This window comes from Strix uralensis, chromosome 2 (assembly GCF_047716275.1).
Source record: "Strix uralensis isolate ZFMK-TIS-50842 chromosome 2, bStrUra1, whole genome shotgun sequence".
In the NCBI taxonomy this organism is placed as follows: domain Eukaryota; kingdom Metazoa; phylum Chordata; class Aves; order Strigiformes; family Strigidae; genus Strix; species Strix uralensis.
The window spans coordinates 114,140,676-114,153,926 of NC_133973.1; the positions used below are offsets into that span (position 1 = coordinate 114,140,676).

Consider the following 13,251-nt stretch of genomic DNA (forward strand, 5'->3'; position numbering starts at 1 on the left):
GTGCTTACATCGGGCTGTTCCCGATGTCCCCTCCCAGCTCAGCCCGCTGATGCCTTCCCCCCGGGGGCTGCCGGCCTCCCGTGGCCCGTCCCCCCGCACGCCCGCCGTTACCGACAGCCAGCGCGGCCCGCGGGGCTGCGCCCGGCCGCCGCCGGAAGGATCCCGGCCTCCGCCCGCCTCCCGCCTCCCCATTCATTTGTGCAGTGGAGACGGGGCCGGGCGGCCCGTGCTGGAGGTGTAACGCGGCGGCGGGGAGCGGGGGGCTGCCGTGGCCCGCGGCGCCGCCTCGCCTCCCGCCTGAGCCCGCCGGCGCCGGGCTGGCCCTCGGCGCGGCGCGGGTGAGTGCGGGGCCGGGCGGGGCTGGGTCGGGTCGGGTCGGACCGGACCGGCCGGGCGGTGGTCGCCGCCGCCCCACGCGGGGCATCCATTTTGCATGATGCAGCCGGCGCGGCGCGGAGGGCTCCCGGGGCCGGACCGTCTCCCTCTCCCGCCAAAACCTCCATTTTCTCTCCGTGGCTTCTTTGCGCGCGCCGTCTCCGGCAGGTCCCTCCCCGAGCGCTGCTGGGAGCTATCCCTCGCCTCCCCCTTGCCTCTCTCCAGCCCCTCTGCTGAGGGTGGGATCCCCCAAAATGCCGGGGCCGTCCGCCCAGCGGGAAGGGCCTTTGCTCGGTGTGGATTTAGGACCTGCCATCATCGGCTCCCGGAGCGTGTGCCCCTGTGCCAGCGGAGGTGGGCATTGCCATCTCCAGCCATGCTTTTCCAGAGCAAGCAACGAGCCGGGGCAGGGTTGGGAAATTCATATCAGTGCATGCATGTTTCCCAGATAACCGTTTTCTTGCTTATCTTTGCTTTGCAACACGAGAGAGCGTGCTTTGCCGGGAGGTGAAGGCCCAGGTGTCAAGGGGAAACCCTGGGCTGTTTCCCTGATGGTCTTCCCATGCCCAGGATAGCTCCTGAGTGACTGCCATGCTGTCTCTTTGCTTTCTCTTTCAAACTGCAAAAGAGGCTGAGAATTTACTGAAAATGCGGGTATTGTTCGCAGCACTGGAGTCAGCCCCATACCCTGCAAGTTGCTGCTGTCTGGTGTTCCCGAACCTGTTCCTGTGACGAGGACAGGGACTTGTTTCCATTTTGTCAGCATTTTACAGGCAGCTCGCCTGACTGACAGATGGATTTCTCTTTTGCATACGTATGTGTGAATGTTTGTGGCAGACAGGGTGGAAGAGGGGGAAAAACCCACTAAAAAAACCTCAAGAGGGAGGTGGTTTTGCCACCTGTGTGTGGCACACAATGGTCATTTCCGACGGTTAACTTTGTGCTTGAGCAACAACTTCATGGTGGTGTCCAACACCAGGTGAACCAGTGGACTGCCTGCTTCAGTGGGCTCTGCTGAGCTGTGAGGTCAAGTGGGGAAGACATGGTCACGTGTGTGGGTGCCAGGTGGGACCCTCCACGGTGGGACAGCCTCTGCCTCTTGAAGCTACTAGTTACTCAGTGACACTTGTCTGTCTCTGCTGTCTCCGTCAGAAGCAAATACAGTGGAGGCTTGGAGAGAAGAGGCAGAACTTACCTTTCTGATCAGGTACGCTGTGGACTTCTGTTGCCTTCAGCAGTCAGCTAAAATGCCTTTTAGAAGGAATTTCTGTATAATGTGAAAGAGTGTAATTGCACAGGCTGCATAGCTTCAAATGCCGAGCCTGGCACAAAAATGGAGCAAGCTTGTAGATTGCCACAGCCCTCGGAAGTTATTTTACTTTCAAATATTCTGAGTATCTTGTATTTTGAGTGATCTGAAGGGGACAGACCTTGACTGTGCTCTGCAGCATGCATGCTTTAGATAGTCCAATAAACCCATTTCCTGAGCGGGAGAATGACTGGGTGTTTAGTCCCCAGTTTGTGCTGGTTTGCTGGGATGTATAAAGTTTTGAGCCTTGCTGCTTGTAGGCTTGTGCTTATCAGTGAGAAGATGTGTTCAGAAGGCACTCCTTGTTTTGGGTGGGCTGTAACGGAAACCTGAAGCCAGCTAGGCTTCTAATTCAGGCAATTCAATTGTGAGTGTGGGCGAGACGTGTGATCGCACATATGCGATATGGTTTTGACTCCACGTGGAGAGAGGATTTTCTGTACAGAAGGAATTAGCTTAAACAAAAGAGGGAACCCGTAACCCTTTCTCTAATCTAACCAGTTATTGGAGTAACCAGCTCAGTTGTATTTTTGTTGAAACCTTTGTCACTCCCTTTTTTTTTTTTTTTTCCTTTCTCCTTTTTCCTGTTTACTGCCAGATTTCAGGTAGGATTCACCCCCATACAGTGTTGTGCCTGAGCTCTGTGTCTCTGCTTTAGGTTGTGTGACAGCATGAGTGAGGGTTGGTGTGTGCCAGTCTAGCTGGCACTGAGCGCAGTTGATGGTCTGGTGGTTGGTGTTTAGTCTCAGATGGGAAAGAAGACAGGAATATGGCTTGGGTGAAGGAGGGCAGGGATCTTGTTGCAATTACTGCCTCCACTACTTTTTGTTCAGCCTTGATCTATCAAGTTCCTTGCCCGTGATCCACTATGACAGGTTAATGAGGCTTCAGTGGCCTTTCAAAAATACTGCTTCCAGTTGTATCCCAGCTTTCAGAGAATAAAAAACAAAGTGGTGACTTTAATTATCTTCTCTTGGTCTGTGTCTGTGATGCCAGAAGCTCAACTGCATGCAGTGTGGGACGTGTTCAGTGGATGCTGGCTTGGTCCTGGTGAAGTTTATTGCCTGAACCACTGTGATGCCAAAGGGCAGACGGGTATGTGGCAGAGCCTCTTTGCCTCTCGTGAAGGATGAGCTAAGAAGTCCCACTGACTTAACCAAGTATGTGTAGAAACTAGTGGTGTTGACCAGAAGAACCAGGAGGCTGGGTGGTGTGGAGAACTAGTTCAGCAGTTCTGGGCAGAGTTCGTTGTAGTCAACTCCAGTCAATACTGACCCAGAGTTAGTAACCCAGGGTGGATCCTCATACATCACTGTGTTTGGCAGTATATTGGGATTTTTTTCCATTGCCTGGTATATCCTCATCCTTTATTATCCTAGTGCCCAAATCCTTGCAGATCTGTGATGTGCTGAATGGTGTTGAAGGTAGCATTCATCTGGCCAAATGTAGTCATCTATGTCCAGGATAGCCAGGTGAATGTTCCTGGGATGTGATTCATTTCGGCCCAATATGCTGAAGCAGGCAAGTTGTGACCTGAAAGCTGCTTCCCACTGACTATAAAAGGAGTCATTGGGGGATTAGCTCGGATGTAAAAGTCTGCACTGTAAATGTCTAAGTGCTTATCTCAATGAACTTGTGAGGTTCCCGGATTCCTCAGTAACTTTGGGAAGGGTCTGTGGCTGTTTGCACTATGGGTGGATTTGTTCTGGCATCTGAGCACTCCTTCCATAGTGCTGTTGCTGCAAAATCCCTGGGTATATAAACCTATAAATAAAGAAGGCATAGCTGTTGGTCAAACAAAACATAGAGGCTAACACCTACCCTGTGACTACGTACCAGCTGCAGGGTTCCTGACCACTGCCTGTGGTTCCTGGGCAGTTTGGGTGTGTTGGAGATCAGGAGCTGGGGCTCCCACCTTACTGCTGCAGTTTGTAGAAACCTTGGGACCCTGCTCGCCCTGGCAGCAGTGGCCAGAGCTGTCATCCCTTGATGGTGGGTCAGCAGCTGCTGCCCTTGCGAGGGACCCTGACTCCGCTGGAGACCACCAAGGTCTATCTACATCAAGGTCATAAATCCTGTGAATGGTATCTGATACAGAAGTGCCTTATTTCAGAGTTTCCAAAATAAAATACTGTGAGATTTTTGGTTCCAGGTACACTTTTTAGTTCTGTGGTTTTTTTACTCAAGTGGGGAACAGTGCAGAAAACTTTATTTTCATAGAGGTACAGCTTTTGTGTGTTCAGGAGTTGCAGTAACTGCTATTGGAAAAAATGTGCTACCGGCTTCTTTGCTGAGCAGGATCCCTCATGAAATTTTCCTGTTAATCTAACCTCTTCCTTAGTGCCTGCCATGCCATGTCTTGACCCCTTTTCTGAGAAATCCATGTCATTGCTGTATTTACCAAAATACTAAATTTATTAGTGTCTACTTAATGGTAGTATTTAGCTTCATATTTTCTTACACCTCTTTCTCCTGCCTTTTTCTGAGATGAGGAATAACTCTTGGGTTCCCTTTCACCAGACTTCCAGACAAAGAACCCAGCTGTCTTTTCTGAGCTGTACAGATTTCTCAATTCACTCTTGACTCATTTTCCTCATCTTTGTCATCTGTTTGTATCCTTCCTTGTAAATGTTATTCGCCCATTTAATATTTAAATTACAAGGATGACGATTTTAGTTAGTATCCTGTTTTTGAGGATTTGCAATTAATTACTGTCTTATTTACTGAGCAGGCTATGCTTTTCTTGAAATTTAGTGGCTATTTGACAGTCATCCACTTCTGAAAGTTTACTATAAGCTACTCTGAAGTTCTAAAAAATAAAATAATTGAACAATGAGCTTTTTATTTAACTGGGGTTTGTCCCTGGTACTGATTCAGGCAGATGGTTAAAATCCCCTCTACTAGATGATTTATTTATTCCTGGAACCTGTTCCATCAAATGAGGTGTTCTCAAAATAAATAGCCGTGTGTGCTGTGACCCATGTTATTCCTGGCTGGGTGTGAGCCTGACTGTCTTACATTGCTGGGTGTTTTAATATAGGCGGGAAGAACTGACTTGTAGGGTGGATGCACATCATCTCTGGCTGCAGTTGTGCCTACTGAGAAGTTTGCTGCTGGCGGCTGCTTTCTGGCATCCCAGTGGCAGAGGCAATTACTGCTTCAGTTTTCTCGCTGATATGCTTGCGAGAGCTCTCCTGTGACTTGTTTCAGCTCACATGAGTCTGGGTAGCACAGGCTGCTTCAGTGGTAGGTCTTTGCTAACTCGAGTTATGTCTTGGAAGTTTCAGCAAAGGAAATAGTATGGTATGTCTCTAGAAGATATTTGCTAACTCGAGTTGGCAGTGTTTGAGTGAATGATCTGGGATGCTGCATAGATAGCTCAGTGCATGGAGCAGAGAGGATGATGATGTCTGAGAGGTAGAAGGCACTGGTGGTATCAAGCATCTGGGGACATTTACTTCTGCAGCTGGTGCACTTGGAGCCATAAGAAAACTGGTGGCTACACTGATACGGTGCTGCTCTGCATGTCTGCAGTGGACCACATCAATTCAGTGGTTTGATTAAACCAAAGGTGAGTTTGCTTTGGCTGTGGAATATTTGTGGGGTGTGGTACAGTGCCACTTTCTATTGCTATGAAAGAAATGCCATGCAAAATTACCTTTTAATTTTATGGGGAAAGCATGCTGAGGTCAGAGCTTGGGAGAGCTTGCTTCCAAAGGATCTGCTTTCCCCAACTGCCTCTGCAGTGGGGTTGGGAGGTGGTGTAACTCTTGTGGATAGCAGGGGAACAAACGACCCTCCTGTGAAATCTGGAGTCGGTAAGCAAAACAAATCCTGCAAAATAAGAAAGGAGGAAAAAAAAAAAAAAGTACAAGCTATAAACCATAACAAAGTCAAACCACTGATAATGCTAGTAGTAGTTTCATTTGGAAATGCTGATGTGGGAGGTTTATTCAGATGTATATGTGGCAGGTGTAAACTTACTGTGCAAGAAATTAGTGTGATTTGATAAATGAACTGTTCCCTTAGGTTGAAGAAGAGCTTGCCTTCATCGGGTGAAAGATTCTTAAAATGAGCTAGTTGGAAAAACTGCATTGTTGAGTTTGTAGCACTGGGTTATTTTGTTGCATTGACTCTTTTATAAAGCCCTTTCAGCTAGCAAAGTAAATAATGGGATGTATCTTTAGAAAATATTCCAGAGGGGGTTAGTTTCCTCAGGTAACTAGAATATAGTCTTTCATCCTTAGGTTGCTGCTTAAACTCCACTCAGGGTTGCACACTGCCTGACAGCTGTTTGATGACCCATGTGAGAATTGCTAAGCAAGGGATGCTGCTGTATGCTGCGCTATGTGTTTTCTTCCTTCCAAAAAGTTCACAAAACCATGACCTGTAACATACGTGTTGTGAAGATTTTTATTCTTTGTCTCACTTTGCAGTGACAGTCTGCATATCAGACTGGTTTGTGTGCTTATAGCTTCCTAAAGCTGAGAGCAGGCCATTAAGAAAAATACAGCAAAATCAACCCATTTGCTTTTTTGGCTTTACCTAGAGCAGCAACAGAAGGTTTTTTTGCAAGTTATTTGCAATAAGAATCATGTGCTTATTAAGAGATTTCAACAATGAATGTATAATGTAATTGTCACTGTAGGGGAAAAAAAGGGGTCATGTGGTTGAGGACCTGACTAACTTGCCCAGCACTGTTTTAGCAACACATTGAGTAAAGGCACGTGGATACTGTATGGAAAGGAAGTGATCAAAACCAGTATTTAAAAGTCTGTCTTCCAATTGCTACCTGAACTTGGCTGATACAGGTTTGAAGTGCAAAGGTGCCGTACTGTTGTGTATCTGCCATGCTGACCACAGGTGCATTTGGGAGGACCTTTCTGGCTGTGCAGTCTGCTGGAAGAAAGGAACAAAATGTTCTGGCACCCTGAGCAAGAAGAAAGTGCAACACCCAGAAGTCAGCAGCGGAATGATGGATTAGGGTGGAGGTGCCACATCTTGGAGGAGAAAAACAGTAGGTGGTTGTTGGAATTTTGGAAGTGAGAATTTCTGTGAGATTAGAGTAGGAATTTGGCCTCTAGCATCTTTTCAGTTCAGGAAAGGTACCAACACAAGCAGTAGAGTGAAAAGCATAACAGTTAAGCAACTGGAGAAGAGCAGAAGCAAAACACTTACTCTTTGCTGTGAAGGTGCTGGGATTAGTGCTCAGGCAGTCCTGAAATCCAAACCTTTGTGCAGAAAACTCTTATTTTTGAGGAATGCAAGTGTTAGGAGGAGTCATTGTTCTTGGGAGGGAACTGGTCAGAGATTTTTACATCTTTCTATTAACTGCCCACAGAAAGACAGGTCAAACTTTGTCGAGGTGTTTTTGCTTCTGCTGGCTCTAGGTTCAGTCCATTTTCTGTCTTGAGGAGCAGTTCCTGTTGGAGTTTTCATAGATTTCTGCTAGAGCCCTGCAGTAGCTAGGGAAGGCAGGTATCTCTGGAGGGTCATTCTTCCCATCTCTCCTCTGAAGGGATAAATTTATACTTGGAGGTGCCTGTCTCTGCCTGTTGGTTACAGAGAGGGGCGAGGTGATACCCTTAGCCCAAATGTCTGTTTTGGAGTTGGCTAAAGCTAGGTGAGAGGAATCCAACCCCTCATAATGTGGTTGGCATATGGAGAAACACAAAGATATCCTTCAAGGAAACTTGTATAAGTGATGAAACCACAGTGTTGTGCTTTGTCTGCTCCAGATAAACCATCGCAGATGTTAGAGTACTTCTGAACCTGCTTTTTCCTTCGAAGGAAATACCTGGAGATCAGAACAGCCTGGTGTAGGGCACCATCAAAAGCACAACAGCAGCTCTGCTTTTCATGCTGCTCTTCAGATCCTTGGGGGAAAATGCTAATTATTAGTTGTTTCATAGTTATTTTGCTTTAAAATCACACTTTTTTTCTTTTCAAGTCCCAGTGCAGTGGAACTAAGGAGCATATTTACATCCAGTATTTTGTTTTCTTCCTGCTGTTGCTTAAAGAGTCTAGCAGCAGCAGAGCTTATTATACTTCAAACTTCCTTGTTCTAGATGAGTGACATGGGGAGAGGTGACACTGTACGTGCTCAGAGAAGTATGTTGCAATGTATAATGCAACACCTTTCAGACATTGTTGTATTTGGGTCTCTCTGGGTACCCCCCCAGCCCTGTAAATATAATTGAATGATTTCCTTTGATGCCAGAATGACGATGTGGAAAAATACAGTAAGGTTTTTAAAATGTATTAGCAGACTGAATGGTATTAGTAATTGTTAGCCCAATAAAAAATGCATACTTACTCCAAACACGATACTTTTGCTGATAGGGACACAATAATTTTTAAGGATAGCTGTATAACTTCCCTTGACAGGACTATGTGCTGGCTGGCTTCACTTATCCCTGTCGCTGGGTTCCAGGTGCAGGTTTTCGGGCAGACCAGGCTTCTGTATGAGGGACAGGAAGGTGCAGATAACATTTCCAATAAAATTAGAAATCTGAGTAAGATTTTAGCCTACAAATTGGTCAACTACTAGGCTGATGGGGTTGAATGACAAGTATATGGTAAATATTTTTTTTTGCTCGTGGGAGTTAATCTCTTCTGTAAGTTGACTTGTGCTTCCAAGCGAGCCTGAACAAGCTCCCTTCATGGAGAGATGTGAGTTGAGAGCTGGCTTTCTGCCGCACAGACAGCAAAACAAACTATAAGGCTGGCTACAAGGTAATGCCTCTCCTTGTGCAAATGGGCTAAGTCCACACTGTATTTTGTAGCAGCCTCGTAGCTGGGATCCAGCTGAACATGCAAACCTTTTGCATTTCTTACCTTCTGGGTACCTCTACATAGACACTGCTCTCGCTGCTCCCCCAGCTATCACATCCATTAGTGATAGTTACGAGCTTTCTGCACAAATCTCCCTGCAGGCTGGCCAGCATGGAGCCCCCACGTTGAAGGGGTGCAGGGTCCCTCTGCATGGCATCAGCAGCAGTGAGACCCAAAGCACGCAGCTTGTAGTCTGGCTTCTGGTTCGGCTGGTGGGTGTCATCTTTGTTTTGGGGGGAGAAAAAAAAACCAAGAGACTTCAGCAAGTTTTGATTTGATCCCAGGCAGAAGTGGGGAGGCTTTTTGTCACACTTTGAGAAAGGCTCTGAGATAAACATGAAACGGGCTGTGCTTGGACATCTCTTTTCCGCAGCCCCTCCCCATCAGCAGCCTTGAACGTTTGGGTTAGATGGAGGCAAAACTCCCATTAGACAACAGCTTTTCCTGTCAGGGAGCAGGGGAGAGATGAACGGTGAGCTTGTGGCTAGAAAGCATTTACCCAAAGCAAACAAACTTCACACCTACCTCGCTATGAAATGTAATTCCGCATCAGTATGGTACCTCCTTTCTGATAAGATTTATTTAGGTAGACTATATCAAAACTCGGCTCTGATATCTGTGTGTGAAAACAGGAGTGGTTGGTTACCCAATCGTCAGACCGGTCAGACATCATGCTTGTATCATTTGCAATGCTCAGTTACTTACTTTAGGCTTAAATGCCTAAAATGGATGCAGTTTTCAGAAGCATTTTGTTGTGAATCTGTCAGCGTTCAGGAGCTGCAAAGTCTTTACAGTGATGGCTTGTGGGATTATTTGCAAAACACTCCTAAGACTGAATTTTTTTCCCTGCAGTCAGACAAGCAATGGCGTTTCATATGCCTTTTTTTTTTTTATTTATTAATTGGGTGCTCCTGTCCTTTTGAATAGGGGATTTTACTAGCTCTGGTGGTGTATGCGACTGAAGAACTGCAGAGCCGGGCAGGATTGGGTCAAACATTGAAATGAAAGCGGGTGACTTGTGCAGCATGAAGTTTTAACAGCAAGCAGGCAAGTGTGTGGGCGAAGCTGCCATGGAAACTGCTTGTAGTGCTTGCAGAAAAGACCAAAACTCTGCCTCGCTGCTATTCCTAAATACTAGTCTGTTTTTAGTCGCCCTCTCTGCTCGTGATGGCCAGGACTGTTGCGGAGGGCAGCTGCCTGGGGAGGGGAGGAAGGTGGGAAGATGATGCAATATGAGCAGCTTGTTGCAAGCCTGGAGGCAGCACAGGTAGCGGCGCTGGCCGGGCTGGCAGAGCCGGGGTGGGCAGTCGTGGCCAGGATGATTTGATCTGAGGCAAGGAGTGTGTGCCTACTGCCCTGACATGGTGAGGGACGGCTGAAGGAGCGGTGCCTCCTTGCAGGCAGGAGGTGAGTGTCATCTGTGGGCATGCTGGCTCCACTTCTGGAGGGAGGTTGCACCCTGCCTCAAATACGGGGTGGCAGGTGGCTTTTATCACCTCCCCTCTCTTTTTCCTTCATGCAGCCTCATGCTTTACCTCCTCTGCTTCACCTCTTTGCACTGTCCTCGGCTCCTGTTTTGCTGTGGGTGTCTGTCTAGACTACAGTGACGTGGATACATCCAGTGGTCCTGGCAGCCGGGCTCAGTGGCTGTACTGCCCAGCCCAATTCCCATCCCAAAACAACGGTCCCTGGTGAGGCATAGGTCATGGACTGGCGGGGTGGGGAGGGGTCATTAACCGTCAGTGAGTTGTGGCGTTACCATATCCCAGTTACACTGGAAGTGTGGCCACACTGTTGGTGCTCAGCATCCCCCTCTGCCTTGGCTTGGGCTGCCTGGGCTTCCCCCTGTGAGATGCTCCACTCCTCGTGCTGTTCCCAGGCAGTTGGGGCATTGGTGGCCCCTCTTGAGTCGTGTGCTGTTGGCTCCTTTGGCACTGATTGATCAGTGGGGTATGTGGTGAAGGGAGAATAGTGATTTGATCGGATGGTAGCATTCAGTCTTTGCTTTTAATCCAGTGTGCATCAGGGCATCATCTCTCTGGGAAGGTCTTCCTGAAGAACTCTCCCATGGGAGTTACTTGACTGTTGTCAAGAGCCACCCCTGAAACTGCAGACATGCAGCATCCCCTCGGCCGCACACGCCAGTCAACGGGGTGTGAAGTGCTTGCTTGTGCCTGCAAAGATGAACACATGGGGCTTGGAAGGAGCTGATCCCTCCCCAGCCCTTGAATTATGGATGGAATGTGGGAATACTGGGTCTAAAAGCAAATATTTTAGCTCCTTTCATACTAGGCTTCTCTTTGGCATAAATCATATTTGCAGAAAGCTTTGGTATTAGGTCTGTAATCATGCAAGTGCCTTCAGAAGGTTGTAACGTATTGAATGCAGCTGGCTTGCTTAATGAGAAATTAACTTTGGTTTCTTCAGAAAAGGGAAGTTTTTCTTAATTCTTTGGCTGTGTTGTGTTGCTGTTCAAAGCCACATCAGGGTGCAGGGCTGGCAGGTCTGACTTGGAGGTCTGCGTGGGGCAAGCCCTGAGAATGGCCTCCAAATCAGCAGAAAAACTCCTGAATTAATGAAAACGTGTTCTAATTACACAATCAAAATAAAGTCATTAGAAAGTAAGCCCAAAGGAGCGATGGAGGATCATTTGCTGTTTCATAGAATCTTAGAATGGTTTGGCTTGGAAGGGACCTTTGAAGATCATCTTGTGAAGCCCCCTGCCATGGGCAGGGGCATCTTTCACTAGATCATAATGCTCAAAACCCCATCCACCTGACCTTGAACACTTAATTTGCAGACACAGTTACCCAAGGATAGCAAAACTTTTCTCAGAAGCCTAGAGTCATCTTGATGTAAGGCACAGGGAGCCCTGTGACTTGGCCACGTACAACTTCTGTTTCCCTTCTTCCCTGAACAGGTATGTGTCCAGTGCGGGCTGAACTCTGCCTTGTGCAAACGGTTCCTCCAGAGTTTGTTACAGAGCATTTCCTCTAAAAAAGCTCTTCAAACACTTCCACCTATTGCACAGAAACAACATTCCTGCTTTCCCAGTAAAGGAAAGGGTTCCTTTGCTTCGAGTCAGTACCATTATGGTAATGGAGGAAGTTTTTAATTGGGACAGCAGTGTGGTGATAAGCCATGCATCAATGCTGGGAGTGTGCCTGTTTGAGAAACATCTGACCCGCAGACACGCTGGTCCACGGGGGTGGCCAAACCCTGGGCCATGGTCCAGCGCATCGCTCAGGCAGGGATGCCCACGGGCTGCTGGGCAGGAGTGACCAGGGTCTGCTGCTGCCACATGGCCCTGCCTCCAGCTGGAGCTGCCACTGCTCACCACGAGCTATCTGCTGGCCTCTGCCTGCTTCCCGCTGTTTTATACCCACTTTGATCTGCCCTTAAATCCTCACTCAGCTGTGCACTTGCTCCTGTTGAAATGATGGTGTTCGGGGAAGTCTCCTCCCTTCTGTCTGTCTGTCTCATCGGATGTGTCCCATGTCTGTGCAAGATGGTGTTTGTTGTTCTATATGCAGGTTGGGGCTCTTAATTTTTTTGTTTGTTTCCCCACTACTGTTCTAATAACAAACCAACTTCTGTCTCTGTCTAACTTGCTTCCTTATCTCCTAAGGGACATTTCCCACTTTCTTCCAAGGACTGTTAGCCAGGGACCGTGACTGGAGCATGCTGAATGACGTGATCAGGCTTTTTGGCTAAGCAAAGCTGTGTCTTCATTTTATCTGGGTTTAAGAAGTCTGAAGCTCACTTATTTAATATTGTTTCCCAGACCTTAAATTTTTTTCTGCTCGATACCAAGGCTGAGTCCCTGGCAGGTTATGGGCTATGTGTTACTTCAAGTAGATTCCTGGCAATCTGTCTCAGACTTTCATTTGGGAAGTCTAATTATCAGTGGAGATCCCCTCAGGTTTTATGACAAATTGAGGGAGTTAAATCAAGCAATTTTCTTGCAAAGTGTAATTTGAAGCCATGCTGAACAACTATTTGAGGAGACTGTACTAGAGCTGGTGGGAGACTTTTCAATTAGATGCTTTTTCATCAGAAACTAGTGATTCATGTAATGAGGGGTGTGATGCCCTTTATTGGCTAGGCAGCAAGACATCTCCTTAACTTTTTGATCCCTGAGGAGCTGTGGATGGCAAATGCGGTGCTGCCCTCTTCCTCAGGACAGCTGGGTGCTGTTTTGAGCTGCCAGAGGATCCTCACTGTCTGAAGTCTGATGTGTGGGCTAAAAGGGCTGAGAGCACCAAAGTTGCCTTTTGCTGGATGGTGGTACTTAGGTGGGAATCCATCCTGGAAAGTGTCCCGTCCCTCTCCTCTGCCTCAGCTGCTGGCTGCGGTGGCTTGCCACCTGGTTGGTCATAGGCACAGCATTGGGTTCGTTTCAGTGATGCTGTTTGCAGCACAATTCCCCAGGTGGTTATTCTGGTAGAGCTACAGGGGTGATAAGCAGTAGCCTGGGGAGAGAGGAACATCTATCTGGCTTCATGATTTAACCTTCCCAAAACAGACATGCAGTCTGGATGCAGCTGAGTCTTCCCTGCTTTGAGGCAGGATGCACTATATCCAATTTGTGTCTAACAGGTATTTCTCTAACCTGTTCTTGCAACACTTGGGTGGTGAAGAGTCTCATCTTGTATCCTGTCCCAGTCTTTCATTGTGCCCGCAGTTGGGAAGTGATCATAATGTCAAATTCCCCTCTGCAAATTAAGCCTAAT

At 47.6% G+C, this 13,251-nt stretch overlaps 1 protein-coding gene across 8 annotated transcripts in view; it reads left to right on the plus strand.

Annotated features, from left to right (window-relative positions):
* The first annotated feature begins 143 nt into the window (after positions 1 to 143).
* SLC7A1 (solute carrier family 7 member 1) overlaps positions 144 to 13,251 on the plus strand; it is a 47,913-nt gene continuing 34,805 nt past the window's right edge. For 3 of the 8 annotated variants that reach the window (XR_012627698.1, XM_074859884.1, XM_074859890.1), the window contains exon 1: positions 144 to 338. The gene's annotated coding sequence lies outside the window, so the exon portion shown is untranslated. Of the gene's footprint in view, positions 339 to 1,159; positions 1,583 to 5,116; positions 5,256 to 9,776; positions 9,926 to 13,251 lie in introns of those variants that run through there. The other 5 variants (XM_074859885.1, XM_074859889.1, XM_074859888.1 and 2 more) reach the window with 4 other exon arrangements.